Source organism: Antechinus flavipes, chromosome 1 (assembly GCF_016432865.1).
Source record: "Antechinus flavipes isolate AdamAnt ecotype Samford, QLD, Australia chromosome 1, AdamAnt_v2, whole genome shotgun sequence".
NCBI classification, from domain to species: Eukaryota; Metazoa; Chordata; class Mammalia; order Dasyuromorphia; family Dasyuridae; genus Antechinus; species Antechinus flavipes.
In genome coordinates, this window is record NC_067398.1 from 413,247,844 (window position 1) to 413,274,474 (window position 26,631).

Here is a 26,631-nt window from a genome sequence, read left to right on the forward strand (position 1 = left end):
GATTTCTTATAAATTTGAGTCAGTTCTCTATATATTTTGGAAATGAGGCCTTTATCAGAACCTTTAACTGTGAAAATGTTTTCCCAGTTTGTTGCTTCCCTTCTAATTTTGTTTGCATTAGTTTTATTTGTACAAAGGCTTTTTAATTTGATGTAATCGAAATTTTCTATTCTGTGATCAGTAATGGTCTCTAGTTCATCTTTGGTCACAAATTTCTTTCTCCTCCACAAGTCTGAGAGATAAACTATTCTATGTTCCTCTAATTTATTTATAATCTCGTTCTTTATGCCTAGGTCATAGACCCATTTTGATCTTATCTTGGTATATGGTGTTAAGTGTGGGTCCATGCCTAATTTCTGCCATACTAATTTCCAATTATCCCAGCAGTTTTTATCAAATAATGAATTCTTTTCCCAGAAGTTAGGGGCTTTGGGTTTGTCAAACACTAGATTGCTATAGTTGACTATTCTGTCTTGTGAGCCTAGCCTTTTCCACTGATCCACTAATCTATTTCTTAGCCAATACCAAATGGTTTTGGTGACTGCTGCTTTATAATATAATTTTAGATCAGGTACAGCTAGGCCACCTTCATTTGATTTTTTTTTCATTAATTCCCTTGAGATTCTCGACTGTTTATTGTTCCATATGAATTTTGTTGTTATTTTTTTCTAGATCAATAAAATATTTTCTTGGAAGTCTGATTGGTATAGCACTAAATAAATAGATTAGTTTAGGGAGTATTGTCATCTTTATTATGTTCGCTCGGCCGATCCAAGAGCACTTAATATTTTTCCAATTATTTAAGTCTGACTTTATTTGTGTGGAGACTTTTTTATAATTTTGCTCATATAATTCCTGACTTTCCTTTGGCAGATAGATTCCCAAATATTTTATGGTATCAACAGTTATTCTGAATGGAATTTCTCTTTGTATCTCTTGCTGTTGGGTTTTGTTGGTGATGTATAAAAATGCTGAGGATTTATGGGGATTTATTTTGTAGCCAGCTACTTTGCTAAAATTATGAATTATTTCCAATAGCTTTTTGGTAGAATCTCTGGGGTTCTCTAGGTATACCATCATATCATCTGCAAAGAGTGATAGTTTGGTTTCCTCATTGCCTACTCTAATTCCTTTAATATCTTTCTCGACTCTTATTGCCGAGGCTAGTGTTTCTAATACGATATTAAATAATAATGGTGATAGTGGGCAACCTTGCTTCACTCCAGATCTTACTGGGAAAGGTTCCAGTTTTTCCCCATTGCATATGATGCTTACTGATGGTTTTAAATATATGCTCCTGACTATTTTAAGGAAAAGTCCATTTATTCCTATGCTCTCAAGTGTTTTTATTAGGAATGGATGTTGGATTTTATCAAATGCTTTTTCTGCATCTATTGAGATGATCATGTGGTTTTTGTTTGTTTGGTTATTGATATAGTCAATTATGCTAATAGTTTTCCTAATATTGAACCAGCCCTGCATTCCTGGTATAAATCCTACTTGGTCATAGTGTATTATCCTGGTGACAATTTTCTGTAATCTTTTTGCTAATATTTTATTTAAGATTTTAGCATCAATATTCATTAGGGAGATTGGTCTATAATTTTCTTTCTCTGTTTTCAGCCTACCTGGTTTAGGTATCAGTACCATATCTGTGTCATAAAAGGAGTTTGGTAGGACTCCTTCAATCCCTATTTTTTCAAATAGTTTATATAACATTGGAGTTAATTGTTCTTTAAATGTTTGGTAGAATTCACATGTAAATCCATCTGGTCCTGGGGATTTTTTCTTAGGGAGTTGATTGATAGTTTGTTCTATTTCTTTTTCTGAGATGGGACTGTTTAGGATATTTACTTCTTCCTCTGTTAGTTTGGGCAAGCTGTATTTTTGGAGGTATTTTTCTATTTCATTTAAGTTGTCGAATTTATTGGCATAAAGTTGGGCAAAGTAACTCCTAATTATTGCTCTTTCCTCTTCGTTGGTGGTGAGTTCTCCCTTTTCATTTTTAAGACTAACAATTTGATTTTCCTCTTTCCTTTTTTTAATCAGATTTACTAAGGGTTTGTCTATGTTGTTGGTTTTTTCATAGAACCAACTCTTAGTTTTATTAATCAATTCAATAGTTTTTTTACTTTCAATTTTATTGATCTCACCTTTTACTTTTAGAATTTCAAGTTTAGTGTTTGACTGGGGGTTTTTAATTTGTTCCTTTTCTAGCATTTTTAATTGCAAACCCAATTCATTGACCTTCTCTTTCTCTATTTTATACAAATAGGCCTCTAGAGATATGAAATTTCCCCTTATTACCGCTTTGGCTGCATCCCATACATTTTGGTATGATGTCTCATTATTATCGTTTTCTTGGGTGAAGTTATTAATTATGTCTATGATTTGCTGTTTTACCCAATCATTCTTTAGTATGAGATTATTTAGTTTCCAATTATTTTTTGGTCTACTTCCCCCTGCTTTTTTGTTGAATGTAATTTTCATTGCGTCGTGGTCTGAAAAGGATGCATTTACTATTTCTGCCTTACTACATTTGAGTTTGAGGTTTTTATGTCCTAATATATGGTCAATTTTTGTATAGGTTCCATGAACTGCTGAAAAGAAAGTGTATTCCTTTCTGTCTCCATTACATTTTCTCCAGAGATCTATCATATCTAGCTTTTCTAGTATTCTGTTTACCTCTTTGACTTCTTTCTTATTTATTTTCTGGTTTGATTTATCTAATTCTGAGAGTGCAAGGTTAAGATCTCCCACTATTATAGTTTTATTGTCTATTTCTTCTTGCAGCTCTCTTAGTTTCTCTTTTAAGAATTTAGATGCTACCCCACTTGGTGCATATATGTTTAATATAGATAGTGCTTCATTATCCATGCTACCCTTTAGCAAGATATAGTGTCCTTCCTTATCTCTTTTAATTAGGTCAATTTTTGCTTTAGCTTGATCTGAGATCAGGATGGCTACCCCTGCTTTTTTGACTTCACCTGAAGCATAGTAGATTTTGCTCCAACCTTTTACCTTTAACCTGCATGTATCTCCCCACTTCAGGTGTGTTTCCTTTTTAGATTTCTCTTGAGTTCTATATTTGTAGATCAAACTTTTTGTTAAGTTCTGGTTTTTTCATCAGAAATAGATGAAATTCGCTTACTTCGTTGAATGTCCATCTTCTTCCCTGGAAAAAGATGCTCATTCTCGCTGGGTAAGTTATTTTTGGTTGCATACCAAGTTCCTTAGCCTTTCGGAATATCATATTCCAGGCCCTTCGATCTTTTAATGTGGATGCTGCCAGATCCTGGGTGATCCTTATTGTGGCTCCTTGATACTTGAATTGGGTTTTTCTAGCCGCTTGTAATATTTTTTCTTTCACCTGAGGGTTCTGGCATTTGGCCACTATATTCCTTGGTGTTTTGATTTTAGGATCCCTTTCAGTGGGTGATCGATGAATCCTTTCAATGTTTATTTTTTCCTCTGTTCCTATGACTTCTGGGCAGTTCTCTTTGATAATTTCCTGGAAGACAGTGTCCAGGCTCTTTTTTTCATCATGTTTTTCTGGGAGTCCAATGATTCTCATATTGTCTCTCCTGGATCTGTTTTCTAGGTCTGTTGTCTTCCCCAGAAGGTATTTCACATTTTTCTCCATTGTTTGATTTTTTTGGATTTGCTTGACTGATTCTTCTTGTCTCCTCGAGTCATTCAATTCCACTTGTTCAATTCTGATTTTCAGTGAAGTATTCTCTTCACTCACTTTTTTAAAATCTTTTTCTAATTGTCCAATTGAGTTCTTTTGTTCTGTGGAATTTTTTTCCATTTCGCCAATTTTGTTTTTTAGAGAGCTGTTTTCTGTTTCCAGTTCACTAATCCTATTTTTCAAGGATTTTACTTCTTTATCCACTCTCTCTTTAACTTTCTCCAGGCTCTTTTGCCAAGCCTCCCTCTCCTTTTCCCAAGCCTCCCTCTCCTTTTCCCAAGCCTCCCTCTCCTTTTGCCAAGCCTCACTCTGCTTTCCCCATTTTTCTTCTAGCTCCCTTGTGAGAGCCTTTTTAATCACTTCTATGAGGTTCATCTGTGCTGAGGAACAGACGATCTCCTCCTTTGGGGAATCACCTGGGGACTGCCTGTTTTTAGTCTCCTCAGGATTTAGAGTCTGCTCTCTATCTGTATAGAAGCTGTCAAGGGTTAAAGTCCTCTTCAGCTTCTTGCTCATTCTGTCTATTAATCAGAGACAAACTACCAAAGAAAAACAGAAAAAACTGGAGTCTTTCTTTGGGGGGGGGCGGCTGGGTGTGTTATCGAGCTTCCTCTACAGACTGCAGGGGGCAGCAGTGAGGCACTAGCAGGACTGTGCTGCGCCTGCGCTCTGAGATCCCAAAGCGTGCTGAGTCACTGAGGGAGGGGAAGGGGGGGGGGGGCAGGTCCTGAGAGACTCCAGCTGTTTGCGGTTGTATTCTTCAGCCCCGGTGTTTTTAGCTTCTCTGCTGGGCTGTTGACTTGCTGCAGGTTCCAAACCTGTAGCGAAGCTCTCCCCGCAGAGACGGCTACGATCACTCCCCACCCCCTCTCAGCTCTGCTCCCGTGCTCTCACTGCCGCTGCCCTCAGCCTGCGCCCGATCTAAAACCGCCCCAGCCCTCCAGTAAAGACAGACCTTTCTTGGCGGATCTCAAGGATGGCTTCTCTTGGTAACTATTTGTGGGTTTTTTTCAGTCAAGCATTGATTCAGAGGCTTGTAATGAAGTGGATAGTGAGAGAAAGCGCGGAGCTTATGCAACTGTGAGCCTCCTCTCCGCCATCTTAACCGGAAGTCCTGCTGTTAATTTTAGATAGATATTGCTTATTGTTTTAAGGAAAACTAACTTTTACCCTATGCTCTCTGGTGATTTTTAATAGGGATGACTGCTGTATTTTATATATTATCTAATTATTGTTATTCTCCTCAATGAAATTATGGGTTGTTTCTGTGATTTGTTTTTAGATTCATTCATTATTTAGAATTAGATTATTTAATTTCCAATTGTTTTTTGCTCTATCATTCCCTAGCTCTTTATTGAATTTATTTTATATTACATTGTGGTCTGAAAAGGAAGCATTTACTATGTCTGCCTTTCTGAATTTGATTGTGAAGTATTAATGCCCTAATACACAATCAACTTTTATATGGCTACCATGCACTGCTGAAAAAAAGTTGTATTCTTTTCTATCCCTATTCAGTTTTCTGCAGATGTTTACCACATCTAGGTTTTCTAGGATTATATTGAAGTCCCTTGTTTCTTTCTTTTATATTTTGTGGTTTGATTTTCAAATTTTGAGAGGGGAAGTTGAGGTCCTGCATTAATATAATTTTGCTATCTATTCCTTCTTATAATTGGCTTAATATGTTCTTTAGGAATTTAGCTGCTCTGAAACTTGGTGCATATACATTTAGTGTCATTATTATTTTATTGTTTAGGATTTCCTTTAATGACATGTAATTTTCTTCCTTATCTCTTTTAATTATATCCATTTTTACTTTTGTTTTATATGAAATCAAAATTCAGAATTTCTACCACTGTTTTATTTTGTGTCAGCTGAAGCATAATAAATTTAGCTCTAGCATTTTATCTTTACTTTATATGAATCTCTTTGTTTCAAATGTGTTTCTTATAAACAACATATTATAGAATTCTGTTTTTATTCCACTCTACTATTTGTTTCTATTTTATGGGAGGAAAGTAATGAAAGGTGGGGAAGATATGGGAAAGTTGGGAAACTATTACACTGTTGATAAAGTTTACACTGATGAGATAAATTGAACCTATGTCTAAAGAGCAACAAAATTGTCCATATCCTTTGATATGATAACCCTAACCACTACTAGTTCTACATCCCAAAGAGATAAAAAAAGTTGAGTGGGTAGGAGGGAAAGACTTACATGTACAAAAATATTCATAGCAGTTCTTTCCATGGTGGAAAAGAATTGAAAATTGAGAGAATGCCACTATTTGGGGAAAGAGTGAACAAGCTGTAGTATGTGAATGCTCTCATATAATAAGAAGTAATGGACAAGCCGATTTCAGAAAAAAAAATTGGGGGGAAAAGATTTGCGTGAATTGATCAAATTGAAATGAAAAGAATCAAGAAAATATTGTACACAGTATCAGCAACATTTTCAGCTTTTTTCAATATCATAAGAGAAGTATAACAGACTCATAAAGGAAAATGCTATGCACATCCAGATAAAGAATTAATGGACTCTGAATGTAGATTGAAGCATTGTTTTTCACTTTTACTCCTTTGTTTATTTGTTTTTCTTTTGTTCTATTTCTTCTTTAACAACTATGACTAATAGTTGTTATGTGAGGGATATGTTTTACATAAAGTAGCACATGTATAAAATACATCAAATTGTCTACTATTTTCACAAGGGAAAGAAGAGATAGGAGGGGAAAAGTTCTAAGTAACAATTCTGTAAAAATAAATGCTAAAAATTGGTTTGACTTGTAACTGGCAGGGAAGGGGTAATAAAATACTATTAAAAGAAATAAATAAACAAACAAATGTGAAGATTGAAATAATGATAGTGACAAAATTAATACATGTTAGAGATTATAGTTTTATTGCCCATTTCCCTCCCTTTCCCTGTGTTTGTTTTTGTGGAGTACCTCCAATAGGAAATTCCTTCCTTGATGCAAATTATTTTAATAACCTTTCATATGAAGTAGATTGTTACTAAAATAAAATTGTAACATTATGTGTAGGGAATTTTTTTCCTTGTATTCCATCTCTTTGTGACTATGTCTGTCTCTGTGTCTGTGACTGTCTTTGTTTGTATCTTTCTCTTTTACACAAAAACACAACCTATTTTTTTTTCTTTTATTAATATTTGTCTTCCATTCTTCCCTCTTCCCCTTCATTAAAAAATGAAATATGAAATGCTTCATAAATCAGCCTTGTAAATAAAACAAATATCTACATTGACTATGTTCAATAATTACCTCATTCAGCATTTTGAACCAAACAACTATTTCTGCTCATAGTTTGAAGAGAAAGTGTTACTCTAAATCAGTTTAGTCATTTTATTTTTTATGTAAGGTTCTTAAAAATATTCCTGTTCCTTTCCATTAACTCTCCAAAGTCCTTCTTTTTTAACAAAAAAAGAATAAAAAGTATTTAAATAAAGTCATTTAACACATTGGTCTTATGTGAAAATGTATGCTTCATCTCTGGAACACTAGCTCTTTGCTGAAGGTTAGGAGGTAGACTTTAGCTCTGGTCCTCTTAAGTAATACACTGGTCTGAATTCCAAAGTATTTTGATGTTCTTTTTCCTTATATTATTCTAGATTTCATTTAAATCTTCTCTACCAAAAAAGATGTCTTGAAGAGTTCCTTGGCAACTAAGAAATGAAGTAATTGTGCACAGTTACCTTTCTTATAAGCATAAGTTTATGGTAAGGACTTCAATTCAATTCTTCCTGACTACAAGGTTAGTCCTTTATTTTTCCTTCTTGTTGTCTCTGCAGTTACATATTAAAGGAAGGAAAGTGAAGGAAAGCTGGGGTGAAATGGAGAAAAAGATGAATAACTCAGGTTTAAGCACAAAATATTGTTTAATACAGATTTAGAGATTTATTAAATTTAGCAAGTTTAAAAGAGAAAAGAAAAATCAAATATAATCTTCCTCAAATTTGTATCAGGTTTTCTTATAGCAATAATATTCTGAAATATAGCACATTTACCAAAATAATTTTAAAATGTATTTCTACTGAAAACATAGGCATTACCTTTAGAAAAACATTCACCTGCCCCAAAACAAAACTTATTTTTAAGTTGTCATTCAGTAACTGTACTTTTTTTTTTAGATTTCAAGTGATTCTAATCCTCTACTTTTAGTATTCTTATAGCAATATGATTAGATTTGCTAATATCACCACACCCTATATAAACTTAGCAATAAAAGATGAGAAACTCAAAAAAAAGTCTCATTTAAAGTTACAGAAAGATTTCCCTCTTTTCAATTGAAATGTGTTTGTGTGTTCCTGTGTGTATGCATACACATACATAATCTAAACTTGGAAGTCAAACATTACTATTCAGAGCTTTTCTTTTCCATCATATTTCCTCAATGATTGGTGTTAGCATTTTGTTTAGTTTTCTTTTCACCAGAATAAAAGATAACTGAGCATTTGTTGACTGTAGAAATGAATGTGTGATAAATCAGAGTTACTAAAGGAAACCATGAATAGCAAGACTACATTATTGAGAGAAAGGGGGAAAAAGTGTCTCTCTTAGAAGCCCCTTTCCCCACCCCCAGAATAGCAATGAGGTGAGAATTGAAACAAATGCATTCTATATATATTTTTTAAAAGCAATGATGATCCTGTAAATATTTATATTTCACCCTCTTCTACCAATGACTATTCATTAAATTACACAGTAAGATAATTTATTTCACAGTCAGTTTTAATTAAAACATCTGTTCAGACTCCAAGGGAGTCTATGAATCATTAATTTGGTTACATAGCATTTGTTTCTATATCCTTTTCTCCCCAGTAAATGCAAAAGAATGCATTTCATATGATTATATTTGCATTTGTTAAAATTAATTAAAGCTAATTATCACATAGTGGACACAGGCGTTCAAAGTGATTAAGAATTCTCTGTTTATACATCTTTATGTAAAAGATTAAGATATATAGAGAGGTCTCCTTTTCCCATAGTAATCAAAGCAGTCCTCTTCCCACCTTAGCACAACCTAATTTAGGATGAAATATTACCTCTTCAAGCTAATTTCTCACCAGGGAGCACAGTGCTTTATTCCAGAGGGAAAGAATCAACACAAATCAGCTGATAATTATGAAAGGAAACCAGGGAGATGTCCATCTTGCCCACATGCACTTATAAGATTCTTGATCTTTTTTGTTTTGTCTAAGTGTTTGAAATATTTAATTTAATTCATCATATGCATAGATAAAGTTGTGAAAATCATATGCTTTTATATGCAGATAAAGTTGTGAAATTGGTTTTGTATAATTCTAATTTGCCTCTCAGATTAGTGGTTTCTAAAGTACTCTAAAACTATTCTTTAAAAATAGTTGTGTTATCTAAGAACAATTGAATAGCATGATATAAATATAAATATTTTTCAGGTTCAAACTAGGCATAAAGTTAAATAGCTCAACTAAGGTTATACAGTCAGTATATATCCAAGGCTCATGGCTGAGCCCATCTCCTCCTAAAGCCAACTCTCTATGTTCTATTGCAGTGGTGTCAAACTAAAATAGGGACCAATAAACCATATATAAAGGTTGTTCTGGGCTGCATGCTGATTTGGAAAACCACATCATTAAGTAATTTTCTCTCTTTTGCATTATATTTATTTTGTTAAATATTTCCCCATTATATTTCTCTCTGATTTGGGATGCACTGAGGAGTGTTTGTGGCTCTTATACAGTTTAAAGGTCATGTGTTTGAGTCAGCCTTGTCAGCCCTGTCTTGTTCCATATTTATGAGTAACTTTTCAGTTCATTTTTTTTTAAATTTTATTTTATTTAATAATAACTTTGTATTGACAGAATCCATGCCAGGATAATTTTTACACTACATTATCCCTTGCAATCACTTATGTTTCGTTTTTTCTCCTCCCTCCCTCCTCCCCCCCCCCAGGATGGCAAGCAGTCCTATATATGTTAAATATGTTGCAGTATATCCTAGATACAATACATATTTGCAGAACCGAACAGTTCTCTTGTTGCACAGGGAGCATTGGATTCAGAAGGTAAAAATAACTCGGGAAGAAAATCAAAAATGCAAATAGTTCACATTCATTTCCCAGTATTCCTTCTTTGGGTGTAGCTGTTTCTGTCCATCATTTCTCCAATGAAACTCAGTTAAGTCTCTTTGTCTGAGAAATCCACTTCCATCAGAATACATCCTCATACAATATCGTTGTCGAAGTGTATAATGATCTCCTGGTTCTGCTCATCTCACTCAGCATCAGTCCATGTAGGTCTCTCCAAGCCTCTCTGTATTCATCCTGCTGGTCATTCCTTACAGAGCAATAATATTTCCTGCCACTGGACAGTGATACTCTAGAAGAAAGAATGTAGCCAAGAACTACATGCAACTCCACCTCACTTAAATCAAATTTACGCACAAATTATCACACATACCATTTTTATCTATGTGAAATTCTCATGCTGACAGGAGAGTGACAAAGAAGCAGGTACAAATATGTCAGTTGCTATAGTCACAACTTAGAACTCAAGTGGCCCACACCATAGGGTCATCTTTTCACTGGAGTGGCAGTGGAAGTAAGTACCCCTGGAGTGTCTGAGCAGTCTTTTAAGGATTGCACTGTTTAACCTCATGGTGTGGGGCAGGGACTAGGAAAAGTACCCTAAAAATTGTCTGTTCATATCCTTTGACCATTTATCAATTGGAGAATGGCTTGATTTTTTATAAACTTGAGTCAGTTCTCTATATATTTTGGAAATGAGGCCTTTATCAGAACCTTTAATTGTAAAGATGTTTTCCCAGTTTGTTACTTCTCTACTAATCTTGTTTGCATTCGTTCTGTTTGTACAAAGGCTTTTTAATTTGATATAATCAAAATTTTCTATTTTGTGATTGGTAATGGTCTCTAGTTCATCTTTGGTCACAAATTTCTTTCTCCTCCACAAGTCTGAGAGATAAACTATCCTATGTAACTTTTCAGTTCAACAGATAACTTCTAAGACTTTAATTTGTGAAGGTAAAGCTTAACACTACTAGCAAAAGAAAATATCAGGAGCTCTTTGTGCTGATGATATCACAAGTCTAATTAAAAAAAAAAAGATGTCAATACACAAATATTAAATATACTGAGTATCTTCTGTATTGCCCAAATGTATTTACGAATCTCATCTATTTGATAAAACCTATATATTGGAATGCATCAAATGTATAAAGCAGGGACTGTCTTCAAAAGCAAAATCCTTTTTCTCAAAGAGAAATATTTCATATTTTGGATAAACATACAAAAAGCTAAATTTACTTTTTCAAAAAGAAAATTTTGTGCATGTTATCTACTACTTTCAAAGAATTGACAAAAAAATAAAGATTTTTCTTCATATTTGTGCTAAAAGAGTATAAGGTATGTTTAACCCTATTATGTAGTAAGATAATGTCCTTAGTTTGACCAATTTATTACCTAATTAATACATATGTATATTCATTATATAGGAGCTATTTTCCTAATAATAGATCTGTTGGGAGTAGAATATTCATTCTGGGATGTGTATTTATATGTAAATGTATGTATGTATATATGTAGATGCATATGTCTCTTTTATCTGCTCTATTATTCTGTTTACTTGATTCTTTCCTTAATCATTTATACTTCAAAATGCATAACACAGAAACATGAAGAAGATCAAGCATGAATTTATCAGATTTCAGCATTTGTTCCTAAACTCTGTGAATGTTTTTTTTTTTTTAATTTTTTTTTTTAATAAAGCTACAAGGATTCTAACTTTTAAAGATTTTAAAGGTTTCTGGAGTTTTCTACTCCACTGTATTGTTTCCAAATTTATATATTTAGAATTAAGCAATAATATTTGAATTTTTAATCTTAATGCAGTTATATAATTACCATATAAATCAATGCTTATTTTTTTCAACTGTGGTGCTTTGGTGATTTATATCACAAGCTTTTCACCATTAGCTGAATTATTAAGACTATGATGAAGTAGGGCCAAATCGGTGGCACAGTGTATACAAGATATTTTAGACTCAAGAAAACATGAATTCAAATTTGACTTCAAATACTTACTTAATAACTCTGTGACCTTTGGGAAGTCACAGCCTGTACTTGTCTTATTTCCTCATCTGTAAAATAGGGATAATAATATTGCCTACTTCTCAGGGCTTTTGTGAAGATCAAATGAGATCATTATAAAATACCTAGCATACATTAATGGATATATAAATGTTAAGTATTGTTGTTAACTGTGATTAAATCTTCTATAAATAAAAAAAAATCATCAAAAATTGAGATAATCTTAGGAGAACTGTAAATGAAATTGACTGAAAAGGTTGCTTTTAAACTTAAATTAAGTACATTAAACATCTAGGTTAATTCTTGGTTACTACCAGGTTAGGGGGAAAAAACCACAATTGTATTAAAAAAAAAAATTTGTTCCTTGTTTTGCTAATAGAGGAAAGACATGATTGTCTTGCTTTACACAGTAAAAGAAACTTAAGAAGTCAGTTTATTATCAAATGAGTATATATGCATGTAAGGCACTAGCACAGTTGTTGAAAGCAGCAGGTTTGTACTTTTGATTATTCTGCTGTGAGGAGAAAAAAAATTGACTACTTATTCAAGAAGGAACAAAAATAGTATGCATCTGTATGTGTGTGTGTGTGCATGTGTGTGTGTTATTGGATAAGTGAGATGCTACAAAGACTTCAAAGCACATTTTCCTCAGGGAAATGATTACAAATACAGGTTTTACCAATGTGTTTCTATATACATATGTTTTTTAAAAATCTTATCAGAAATGCTTAGAGAAAAGGAAAATGGAGGTGTTTTCATGCATCAAGGGAAGAATTACTTTCAGTGGGGTAGAGTTCTTATAGAAGTCAGGAATTCTCTACCCCTATAAAACTTGCCCTTCTTTCTACTAAAGAAGGCAACTAGGATTACTACATTTAAGGATAAGACTACCCAGTTATCTCTTTTTAAAAATATATTTTAAAGATTAAAGCAGAATCAATGTCCTCAGATAAGCTCCAGATATGGACAAAATGTTTTTCTTCTCTCCTCATCTCGGGAGATGGCTGGTATATCTGAAGGAAGGGATTAAAAGAAAACCATTGGCTTGAGTCTCAGGCTTCTAATGTGTCTGCCAGCACAACTGGGTGAAGGTGTATTCTAGTAGAGCATACCTTCTTGAATTTTTCCAATAGACCAAAACAAAGAGTTATTAGAAAACTTCTCAGGTCTCTCAGTAGGCTTCTGGACCTAAGGAACTGAAATTTTATTAGGTTTCTCTTGTCCTGTGAAGCCCCATTACTGGAAGTGATGAACAAAAGCCTTCATTAACTTCTCTTTAATTTTTCTTTGTTTATATTTTTGTTTTCCTTATTCATCTCCTTCAATAGTTCTTTGTCTGATCTTCTCTGTGGGGAATTCTTATAGAGTGTCAGAAGTACAGGTGAGAACCTCACTTCTGATCACTGATGATCACTTTTCCATCCTAAATCAGGTTTGGATTTTCTGTTCCTGTGGTCTCACAGGTTAAGGTTAATTCTGATTTTTTCTTCAGCTTTTTCCTACTGATAGCTTTGCTCTTGTTGGGAGCTTCTCTCTAATAAAATATAATTTTTGAGAACTTCTAAGGAATACAGAGAGTTGGAAGAGCACTCTGAAATGGTTGAGGCAGAGCAACATCTGGGATACCTTCAGTTCTAGTAATACTTTCCTTTCAATATGTTCCACAAATGTGATGGTAAAATAGAGTTCTTGTCCTGGAATCAGGAAGACTTATGTTCGAATCTAGTTTTGAACATTTTCTAGTTGTATGACTTTGGGTATCTGCCTTTCCAGGTTGTAATGAGGATGAATTTAGAAAATATATTTAAGTGCTTTACAAACCATAAAGTGCTTTAAATAATAGCTATTATGATGAATAATATATAGGATGTTTTAAGGCATATTTATTGTGATTGGCTCCTGAGCCCTTTTCAAAGCTATCTTTCATCTTTGGTGTCCACCTGATCCACCTCTCCTGTGTGGCTCCAAGATGTGGTAACATGCACAGTGGCCACACCCCAGTAAACAATTTTAGCAGACTGGCTAAAGTAAGTTTAGTATAACTGAGGGATCTCAAATATATCAGTGGGTTTAAAGAGTTTCTACCCCAATTTTGTGTAGAATTCCTGTGGTGGAATGGGCAAATGAGAACAGTTTATTGCTATGGCCATGAACGGAGCTGAATTGGGTACAGTGGAGCATGTAGAGCTTGGTTAGACATTGAAGACACCAAAATTATTGACTGAATTTAGAATTATCACCAGTCATATTGACTCTGTCCTGCCACTGGACAGTGATATTCTAGAAGAAAGAATGTAGCCAAGAACTACATGCAACTCCACCTCACTTAAATCAAATTTACACACAAATTATCACACATACCATTTTTATCTATGTGAAATTCTCATGCTGACAGGAGAGTGACAAAGAAGCAGGTACAAATATGTCAGTTGCTATAGTCACAACTTAGAACTCAAGTGGCCCACACCATAGGGTCATCTTTTCACTGGAGTGGCAGTGGAAGTAAGTACCCCCTGGAGTGTCTGAGCAGTCTTTTAAGGATTGCACTGTTTAACCTCATGGTGTGGGGCAGGGACTAGGAAAAGTACCCTAAAAATTGTCTGTTTATTCAACCTAGCCTTGGAAGGCAAGAATATCATCCTATTGTTAAAACACAAAAATTGCACAAAGCATCTTCAAAGATAATTTCACTTAACATCAATACTTAGAATGTGCATATATTTATAGACAATACAAAATCCAGTAGACCTGAAAGACAAACAGATATTGTTGTGAGAGAAACCACCAGGAATCACATCTAAATAGCAGCCCTAAAAGCAAACATGCTGTAAAATAAGGCCTAGCTTACTGAAATCAGAGCTGGATACAATTTTTTCTGGAGTGGCCACACTGAAAGGGTTATAGGTTTTGCAATTAAAATTAATCTAATTAACTAGCTTAAATGTCTACCAAAAGGAGTGAATGACAAGCTCATGACAATGTGTTTGCCACATGTAGGAATTGCTCTACTACTACCATAAGTGTCTGTGTTCCCATCATGATGAAAGGATGATGATTTTATGAAGTTCTAGAAACCCTTATCACCAATGTGACAAAAGAGGACATGTTTAAAACCTGTGTTGCTTTAATGCTAGAGTAGGCTCAGACAACCAGACATGGCAAGTAATCTTGGGAGAAATGGAGTTGGAAACAAATAATAGCAATGGTCACTTACTACTAAAGACTTCTGTGTCTCATGCCTTCACATCACCAAGATTTCTTCCTTTTACCTAAACAAGATAAAACTTTGTAGATGCACTCTTGATCAGACCTTGTCATCTAAAAGACTATGTCATTGTAAGGAGAAGAGACAATCAGGATGCCAAAGTGACAAGAAGCTGTGTGACACAGAGTACTGGACATCATGAGCAAAGATATCTTCTCCAAGCCAAATATTATCATTCAATAAAATCAGCAGCCAGAAGCCAAAGGGACTTCCAGAAAAATTAATGTGAAAAGATTAGAATGCTTTTCTGAGTAGAAACAGTTTGTTGCTATCTTGGAGAAAAAGTTGGAGCCAACACACAGTTGGCAATAGTAAAGCAGGAAAGGAGTGGGCAGTTTTCAGAGATTTGTTGTACAGCATTGCATTTGCTCATCTGAATCAGAACACTCACAAATATCAAGATTCATTTGACAAAAATGATGGGGAAACTCAGAAGCTACTAAAATGAAAACTCTATAGAGTGTACCAACAGTATAGTCCATCTGTCTCTTAGAAGAAAACATTTATTTCCATCAAAAGTAAAGTTCAAGTAAAGATTGAAGAGATTAAGGATTCTTGGTAAGAAGGTAGAAGAAATTCAGTTTTCTGCTGATAGTAATAATCCAAAGTTATTCTATGATGCCCTAAAGGCTATTTATGAGCCACAGACATATGATGTATCTCAACTACTCAATGTGATGGAACTATATTGATTATTGATATTGCCATAATCATAGATATGTCCAGGACAGTTCCATGGTATTTCTACCATCATCAATGCCTGAAAACTCCAGAAGAAATGCCAAGAACAGAAGAGAGATCTGTATACAACATTTGTAAATTTGATGAAGGCCTTTGATACTGTGAGTTGTGAGGGCTTATGGAAAACCATGTCAAAATTTGGTTGCTTGGAGAAATTCAGCAGTATTGTAGGTCCATTTCTTAGCAGCATGCTTGTCCAGATTTTGGATAAACGATGATGATAATCTCATGCTTTTCCAGCTGTCAGCTATGTTGTCAAATGCCTTCAATGAAGATGAACATGACATGGAGGTCAACTACCATGTGATGATATATTCTTCAACTTGCAAAGGTTACAAGCCAAAACTAAAGTGGAGGGAACGTTGGTGCATGATTTTTTTTTAATTGTTGCAGATGATTGTATATCAATTTAGACACTGAATCTGGAATGCAACGAAGTATGGATCTATTTTTTGCCTCTTGCACTAATTTTGACCTAACAATTAACACCAAGAAAACACAGATGCTCCAACACACTATTCATACATTGAACTATCAATTACAACAAATGGAAAAGTTTTTAAAACTGTGGATAATTTCACTTACTTTCAAACTATACTTTCCAGGGATGTACACACTAATAATGAGGCTGGCATACGGCTGACACTTTCAAAGTTTCTCTTATGAACATTTTTTATGAGGCATTGGAAATACTAACACAGGACAACCCAGCATAGTGTGTCCTCTTCAGAGAAAATGATATGCTCTATAAGAAAAGCAGAATTATTATATACCTCAACAACGATACTGTTTGAGGATGTATTCTGATGGAAGTGGATCTCTTTGATAAAGAGAGCCTTAAGTGATCAAAGATGGACAGAAGCAGCTACACCCAGAGAAAGAACACTGGGAAATGAATAGAAACTGCTTGCATTTTTGTTTTTCTTCCCGGGTTATTTATACCTTCTGAATTCAATTCTTCCTGTGCAACAAGAAAACTGTTCAGTTCTGCACACATATATTGTATCTAGGATATACTGCAACCCATTCAACATGTAAAGGACTGCTTGCCATCTGGGGGAAGGGGTGGAGGGAGGGAGGGGAAAAATCGGAGCAGAAGTGAATGCAAGGGATAATGCTGTAAAAAATTTGGTTGCTTGGAGAAATTCAGCAGTATTGTAGGTCCATTTCTTAGCAGCATGCTTGTCCAGATTTTGGATAAACGATGATGATAATCTCATGCTTTTCCAGCTGTCAGCTATATTGTCAAATGCCTTCAATGAAGATGAACATGACATGGAGGTCAACTACCATGTGATGATATATTCTTCAACTTGCAAAGGTTACAAGCCAAAACTAAAGTGGAGGGAACGTTGGTGCATGATTTTTTTTTTTAATTGTTGCAGATGATTGTATATCAATTTAGACACTGAATCTCCTGGCATGCGTTCTATCAATAAAAAGTTATTAAAAAAAAAAAAGAAAAGCAGAATTAAAGTAACTCAAAAGAAACACGAGATATACAACTTTAGAGATACCACTATAAATGTTCACGTGGACTATTCCTGACTAACCTAATGAGCAACCCAAGCTCATATTGGTCTGAGCAGCCACAGTTGGACATTCTGTAACTTGACTCTAATATAGTGATATCACTTTGGCTCTATCTGAGAATAAAGGACAACAACTAAATAAGAACAAGTGGAAGTTTCTGTTTTTCAAGACAAATACTTTTTCCTTACAAACAATGTTTCCTAGTTAGGAGTTTTTCAAATCTTTTGCATATATATATATATAATTCTAGTTAAATCTATGGACCTTTTTACAGAATAATGGTTTAAAATGCATAAAATAAAATACATAGGAAAGGAAAGCAATTATATTGAAATTTTAAAAAAATTCTCACGGACTCCAAGTTAAGAACTGTTACCTACATCCAATAAAAGTGTAAATGATGCAATGACATATATTTTAAATTCAAAAGGGACATGACATTCAAGTAAGTTAAGGCACTTGCACTACCTCCACCATTTCACTTCCTTGGTGAATTCTGGTCAGGAACCTGTGACCAATAACCCAGAAAATAGTAGTAACCTCTCACCCCAGATTAGCTCCTTAGCAATCATCCAAAGGAGTATATATATATATATATGTTAAAGGTGGTCAGCCATATCTATTATCACCCATACAAATCTTGGATCAACAAGGATCTGGGACTAGAACTATCTGCCAATATGCCTAGTTATTATATAATTATAATAATGGAATCAGTCTCTTTTCAGTGATATTTCAAAAAAATTCAAGCTATAAGGGCAATCTATGAATATTAAGGTCCTCATGATCCAAAATAATTCTAAGTAAACTTTGCAATCTGTTGTCTTTGGGAAGTAAGTATATATACACAGAAAGATACCCACACACTCAAACACACATACACACACACAATTTCAAGGGAGATAAAGTTTGCCATTTGCTAAAAACTATTTCTTAGCCAATACCAAATGGTTTTGGTGACTGCTGCTTTATAATATAATTTTAGATCAGGTACAGCTAGGCCACCTTCATTTGATTTTTTTTTCATTAATTCCCTTGAGATTCTCGACTTTTTATTGTTCCATATGAATTTTGTTGTTATTTTTTCTAGATCAATAAAATATTTTCTTGGAAGTCTGATTGGTATAGCACTAAATAAATAGATTAGTTTAGGGAGTATTGTCATCTTTATTATGTTCGCTCGGCCGATCCAAGAGCACTTAATATTTTTCCAATTATTTAAGTCTGACTTTATTTGTGTGGAGACTTTTTTATAATTTTGCTCATATAATTCCTGACTTTCCTTTGGTAGATAGATTCCCAAATATTTTATGGTATCAACAGTTATTCTGAATGGAATTTCTCTTTGTATCTCTTGCTGTTGGGTTTTGTTGGTGATGTATAAAAATGCTGAGGATTTATGGGGATTTATTTTGTAGCCAGCTACTTTGCTAAAATTATGAATTATTTCCAATAGCTTTTTGGTAGAATCTCTGGGGTTCTCTAGGTATACCATCATATCATCTGCAAAGAGTGATAGTTTGGTTTCCTCATTGCCTACTCTAATTCCTTTTATATCTTTCTCGACTCTTATTGCCGAGGCTAGTGTTTCTAATACGATATTAAATAATAATGGTGATAGTGGGCAACCTTGCTTCACTCCAGATCTTACTGGGAAAGGTTCCAGTTTTTTCCCATTGCATATGATGCTTACTGATGGTTTTAAATATATGCTCCTGACTATTTTAAGGAAAAGTCCATTTATTCCTATGCTCTCAAGTGTTTTTATTAGGAATGGATGTTGGATTTTATCAAATGCTTTTTCTGCATCTATTGAGATGATCATGTGGTTTTTGTTTGTTTGGTTATTGATATAGTCAATTATGCTAATAGTTTTCCTAATATTGAACCAGCCCTGCATTCCTGGTATAAATCCTACTTGGTCATAGTGTATTATCCTGGTGACAATTTTCTGTAATCTTTTTGCTAATATTTTATTTAAGATTTTAGCATCAATATTCATTAGGGAGATTGGTCTATAATTTTCTTTCTCTGTTTTCAGCCTACCTGGTTTAGGTATCAGTACCATATCTGTGTCGTAAAAGGAGTTTGGTAGGACTCCTTCAATCCCTATTTTTTCAAATAGTTTATATAACATTGGAGTTAATTGTTCTTTAAATGTTTGGTAGAATTCACATGTAAATCCATCTGGTCCTGGGGATTTTTTCTTAGGGAGTTGATTGATAGTTTGTTCTATTTCTTTTTCTGAGATGGGACTGTTTAGGATATTTACTTCTTCCTCTGTTAGTTTGGGCAAGCTGTATTTTTGGAGGTATTTTTCTATTTCATTTAAGTTGTCGAATTTATTGGCATAAAGTTGGGCAAAGTAACTCCTAATTATTGCTCTAATTTCCTCTTCGTTAGTGGTGAGTTCTCCCTTTTCATTTTTAAGACTAACAATTTGATTTTCCTCTTTCCTTTTTTTAATCAGATTTACTAAGGGTTTGTCTATTTTGTTGGTTTTTTCATAGAACCAACTCTTAGTTTTATTAATCAATTCAATAGTTTTTTTACTTTCAATTTTATTGATCTCACCTTTTACTTTTAGAATTTCAAGTTTAGTGTTTGACTGGGGGTTTTTAATTTGTTCCTTTTCTAGCATTTTTAATTGCAAACCCAATTCATTGACCTTCTCTTTCTCTATTTTATACAAATAGGCCTCTAGAGATATGAAATTTCCCCTTATTACCGCTTTGGCTGCATCCCATACATTTTGGTATGATGTCTCATTATTATCGTTTTCTTGGGTGAAGTTATTAATTGTGTCTATGATTTGCTGTTTTACCCAATCATTCTTTAGTATGAGATTATTTAGTTTCCAATTATTTTTTGGTCTACTTCCCCCTGCTTTTTTGTTGAATGTAATTTTCATTACATCGTGGTCTGAAAAGGATGCATTTACTATTTCTGCCTTACTACATTTGAGTTTGAGGTTTTTATGTCCTAATATATGGTCAATTTTTGTATAGGTTCCATGAACTGCTGAAAAGAAAGTGTATTCCTTTCTGTCTCCATTACATTTTCTCCAGAGATCTATCATATCTAGCTTTTCTAGTATTCTGTTTACCTCTTTGACTTCTTTCTTATTTATTTTCTGGTTTGATTTATCTAATTCTGAGAGTGCAAGGTTAAGATCTCCCACTATTATAGTTTTACTGTCTATTTCTTCTTGCAGCTCTCTTAGTTTCTCTTTTAAGAATTTAGATGCTACCCCACTTGGTGCATATATGTTTAATATAGATAGTGCTTCATTATCCATGCTACCCTTTAGCAAGATATAGTGTCCTTCCTTATCTCTTTTAATTAGGTCAATTTTTGCTTTAGCTTGATCTGAGATCAGGATGGCTACCCCTGCTTTTTTGACTTCAACTGAAGCATAGTAGATTTTGCTCCAACCTTTTACCTTTAACCTGCATGTATCTCCCCGCTTCAGGTGTGTTTCCTGTAAACAACATATTGTAGGATTCTGGCTTTTAATCCATTCTGCTAACCGCTTCCTCTTTATGGGGGAGTTTACCCCGTTCACGTTTATGGTTAGAATGACCAATTCTGTATTACTTGCCATCTTGTTAACCCTGGTTTATGCTTTCCTCCCTTCTTTCCCCTTTCCCCCCCTTCCAAGTATTAAGCTTGTGAGCACCCCTTGCTTCTCACAGCCCTCCCTTTTTAGTGTCCCTCCCCCCGCCTTAGAGTTCCTCCCCCTATCCTACCCCTTTCCCTCCCAGTTCCCGTATTCCCTTCCGCTTAGTTTATTCCTTCCCTTTCCACTTTTCCCTTCTCACTTTTCAATGAGATGGGAGAAGTTTCACCATAGATTGAATATGTCTTAAGATTTTTCACTTAAAGCCAATCCAAGAGGTATGAGGTGGAACCTCTAATCTGCATTTCTCCAGTCAATAGTAATTTAGAGCATATATTTTATGACCATAGATTGCTTTAATTTTGTCATCTGAAAAGTGTCTGTTCATATCTTTTGATCATATATCAATTGGAGAAGGATTGTATTCTTATAATTTTAACACAGATGTTTATATATTTTAGAAATGAGACCTTTATACACTGGCTGTAAGGATTTTTTTTTCCCTTTTAATCTTGTGTGTGTGTGTGTGTGTGTGTGTGTGTGTATTGTTTTTGATTATGGAAATTTTTTTTTTTAATTTAATGGAATCAAAGTTGTCTATTTAGTCTTTCATAATATTCTCCAGGTCTTCTTTGTTCATAAATTCCTCTTTTCTCTAAAGATCTGATACGTAAATTTTCCCTGTTCTCCTAATTTGTTTATGGCATTAATCTTTTTTTTTTTTTTTTTTTTTTTTTTTTTTACATTTAATCCTTTTTTTTTTTTTTTTTTTTTTATAATAAATTTTATTTTATTTAATAATAACTTCGCATTGACAGAATCCATGCCAGGATAATTTCTACACGACATTATCCCTTGCAATCACTTATGTTTCGTTTTTTTCCCCTCCCTCCCTCCTCCCCCCCCCCCCAGGATGGCAAGCAGTCCTATATATGCTAAACATGTTGCAGTATATCCTAGATACAATACATATTTGCAGAACCAAACAGTTCTCTTGTTGCACAGGGAGAATTGGATTCAGAAGGTAAAAATAACTCGGGAAGAAAATCAAAATTGCAAATAGTTCACATTCATTTCCCAGTATTCCTTCTTTGGGTGTAGCTGTTTCTGTCCATCATTTCTCCAATGAAACTCAGTTAAGTCTCTTTGTCAGAGAAATCCACTTCCATCAGAATACATCCTCATACAATATCGTTGTCGAAGTATATAATGATCTCCTGGTTCTGCTCATCTCACTTAGCATCAGTCCATGTAGGTCTCTCCAAGCCTCTCTGTATTCATCCTGCTGGTCATTCCTTACAGAGCAATAATATTCCATAACGTTCATATACCACAATTTACCCAGCCATTCTCCAATTGATGGGCATCCATTCATTTTCCAGTTTCTAGCCACTACAAACAGGGCTGCTACAAACATTTTGGCACATACAGGTCCCCTTCCCTTTTTTAGTATCTCTTTGGGGTATAAGCCCAATAGAAACACTGTTGGATCAAAGGGTATGCACAGTTTGATAACTTTTTGGGCATAATTCCAGATCGCTCTCCAGAATGGCTGGATTCGTTCACAACTCCACCAACAATGCATCAATGTCCCCGTTTTCCCGCATCCCCTCCAACATTCATCATTGTTTTTTCCTGTCATCTTAGTATGGCATTAATCTTTATGCCCAAATCATGTACCCATTTTTATCTTTTTTTGTTATGGTGTGTAAGATGTAAGTCTAGGCCTAGTTTCTGACATTATTTTTCAGTGTTCCCAGCAATTGTTGTCAAATAGGGAGTTCTTATTTCAGAAACTAGTTTGGAGGTTTATCAAATGCTGGATTACTATTGGCTTTGATTCTTGTATGTCTGGTATCTAATCTATTCCCCTGATCTACTACTCTATTTCTTAGCCAATACCAAATGGTTTTGTTGACTGCTAATTTATAGTTTTAGGTTCAGTACTGCTAAACTACTATCCTTTGTATTTTTAATTTTTTTCATTAATTCCTTTGATATTCTTGATCTTTTTTTCTTACAGATGAATTTTGTTTTTTAGAGAGCTGTTTTCTGTTTCCAGTTCACTAATCCTATTTTTCAAGGATTTTACTTCTTTATCCACTCTCTCTTTAATTGACTTCTCCAGGCTCTTTTGCCAAGCCTCCCTCTCCTTTTCCCAAGTTTCCTTCTCCTTTTGCCAAGCCTCACTCTGCTTTCCCCATTTTTCTTCTAGCTCCCTTGTGAGAGCCTTTTTAATCACTTCTATGAGGTTCATCTGTGCTGAGGAACAGACGATCTCCTCCTTTGGGGAATCACCTGGGGACTGCCTGTTTTTAGTCTCCTCAGGATTTAGAGTCTGCTCTCTATCTGTGTAGAAGCTGTCAAGGGTTAAAGTCCTCTTCAGCTTCTTGCTCATTCTGTCTATTAATCAGAGACAAACTACCAAAGAAAAACAGAAAAAACTGGAGTCTTTCTTTGGGGGGGGGGGGCTGGGTGTGTTATCGAGCTTCCTCTACAGACTGCAGGGGGCAGCAGTGAGGCACTAGCAGGACTGTGCTGCGCCTGCGCTCTGAGATCCCAGAGCGTGCTGAGTCACTGAGGGGGGGGAAGGGGGGGGCGGCCAGGTCCTGAGAGACTCCAGCTGTTTGCGGTTGTGTTCTTCAGCCCCGGTGTTTTTAGCTTCTCTGCTGGGCTGTTGACTTGCTGCAGGTTCCAAACCTGTAGCGAAGCTCTCCCCGCAGAGACGGCTACGATCACTCCCCACCCCCTCTCAGCTCTGCTCCCGTGCTCTCACTGCTGCTGCCCGCCGCCTGCGCCCGATCTAAAACCGCCCCAGCCCTCCAGTAAAGACAGACCTTTCTTGGCGGATCACAAGGATGTTCCAATTTTATTAATCTCTCCTTTGAATTTCATAGTTTCTAATTTGGTTCTTATTTTTTTTTCCCTTTTAATCTTGTGTGTGTGTGTATTGTTTTTGATTATGGAAATTTTTTTTTTTTTACATTTAATCCTTTTTTTTTTTTTTTTTTTTAATTTAATGGAATCAAAGTTGTCTATTTAGTCTTTCATAATATTCTCCAGGTCTTCTTTGTTCATAAATTCCTCTTTTCTCTAAAGATCTGATACGTAAATTTTCCCTGTTCTCCTAATTTGTTTATGGCATTAATCTTTTTTTTTTTTTACATTTAATCCTTTTTTTTTTTTTTTTTTTTTTTTTTTTTACATTTAATCCTTTTTTTTTTTTTAATTTAATGGAATCAAAGTTGTCTATTTAGTCTTTCATAATATTCTCCAGGTCTTCTTTGTTCATAAATTCCTCTTTTCTCTAAAGATCTGATACGTAAATTTTCCCTGTTCTCCTAATTTGTTTATGGCATTAATCTTTTTTTTTTTTTTAATTTAATGGAATCAAAGTTGTCTATTTAGTCTTTCATAATATTCTCCAGGTCTTCTTTGTTCATAAATTCCTCTTTTCTCTAAAGATCTGATACGTAAATTTTCCCTGTTCTCCTAATTTGTTTATGGCATTAATCTTTTTTTTTTTTTAATTTAATGGAATCAAAGTTGTCTATTTAGTCTTTCATAATATTCTCCAGGTCTTCTTTGTTCATAAATTCCTCTTTTCTCTAAAGATCTGATACGTAAATTTTCCCTGTTCTCCTAATTTGTTTATGGCATTAATCTTTATGCCCAAATCATGTACCCATTTTTATCTTTTTTTGTTATGGTGTGTAAGATGTAAATCTAGGCCTAGTTTCTGACATTATTTTTCAGTGTTCCCAGCAATTGTTGTCAAATAGGGAGTTCTTATTTCAGAAACTAGTTTGGAGGTTTATCAAATGCTGGATTACTATTGGCTTTGATTCTTGTATGTCTGGTATCTAATCTATTCCCCTGATCTACTACTCTATTTCTTAGCCAATACCAAATGGTTTTGTTGACTGCTAATTTATAGTTTTAGGTTCAGTACTGCTAAACTACTATCCTTTGTATTTTTAATTTTTTTCATTAATTCCTTTGATATTCTTGATCTTTTTTTCTTACAGATGAATTTTGTTTTTTAGAGAGCTGTTTTCTGTTTCCAGTTCACTAATCCTATTTTTCAAGGATTTTACTTCTTTATCCACTCTCTCTTTAATTGACTTCTCCAGGCTCTTTTGCCAAGCCTCCCTCTCCTTTTCCCAAGTTTCCTTCTCCTTTTGCCAAGCCTCACTCTGCTTTCCCCATTTTTCTTCTAGCTCCCTTGTGAGAGCCTTTTTAATCACTTCTATGAGGTTCATCTGTGCTGAGGAACAGACGATCTCCTCCTTTGGGGAATCACCTGGGGACTGCCTGTTTTTAGTCTCCTCAGGATTTAGAGTCTGCTCTCTATCTGTGTAGAAGCTGTCAAGGGTTAAAGTCCTCTTCAGCTTCTTGCTCATTCTGTCTATTAATCAGAGACAAACTACCAAAGAAAAACAGAAAAAACTGGAGTCTTTCTTTGGGGGGGGGGGGCTGGGTGTGTTATCGAGCTTCCTCTACAGACTGCAGGGGGCAGCAGTGAGGCACTAGCAGGACTGTGCTGCGCCTGCGCTCTGAGATCCCAGAGCGTGCTGAGTCACTGAGGGGGGGGAAGGGGGGGGCGGCCAGGTCCTGAGAGACTCCAGCTGTTTGCGGTTGTGTTCTTCAGCCCCGGTGTTTTTAGCTTCTCTGCTGGGCTGTTGACTTGCTGCAGGTTCCAAACCTGTAGCGAAGCTCTCCCCGCAGAGACGGCTACGATCACTCCCCACCCCCTCTCAGCTCTGCTCCCGTGCTCTCACTGCTGCTGCCCGCCGCCTGCGCCCGATCTAAAACCGCCCCAGCCCTCCAGTAAAGACAGACCTTTCTTGGCGGATCACAAGGATGGCTTCTCTTGGTAACTATTTGTGGGTTTTTTTCAGTCAAGCATTGATTCAGAGGCTTGTAATGAAGTGGATAGTGAGAGAAAGCGCGGAGCTTATGCAACTGTGAGCCTCCTCTCCGCCATCTTAACCGGAAGTCCCAGGCCTAGTTTCTGACATTATTTTTCAGTGTTCCCAGCAATTGTTGTCAAATAGGGAGTTCTTATTTCAGAAACTAGTTTGGAGGTTTATCAAATGCTGGATTACTATTGGCTTTGATTCTTGTATGTCTGGTATCTAATCTATTCCCCTGATCTACTACTCTATTTCTTAGCCAATACCAAATGGTTTTGTTGACTGCTAATTTATAGTTTTAGGTTCAGTACTGCTAAACTACTATCCTTTGTATTTTTAATTTTTTTCATTAATTCCTTTGATATTCTTGATCTTTTTTTCTTACAGATGAATTTTGTTTTTTTATAGTTTTATAAAATATTTTTTGGGCAATTTGTTTGGCATGACACTGACCAAGTAGAACAATTTAGGCAGAAGTATCATTATTTTTGCAATACTTGGTGCACCCATGAACAATCAATATTTTTCCAATTGTTTAGACCTGACTTTATTTTTGTAAGAAGTATTTTGGAATTATTTTGTTATTATTCTTGGGTTTTCTTGGCAGTTAGAGCTACATATATTTTATTTTGTCTGCCTTAATTTCAAATGAAAATTCTCTTTTTTTATCTCTTGCTGTTGGGCTTTGTCAGTAATGTATAGGAATGATGATAATTTCTGCCAGTTTATTTTATATCTTATAACTTTGCTGAAGTTCATGGTT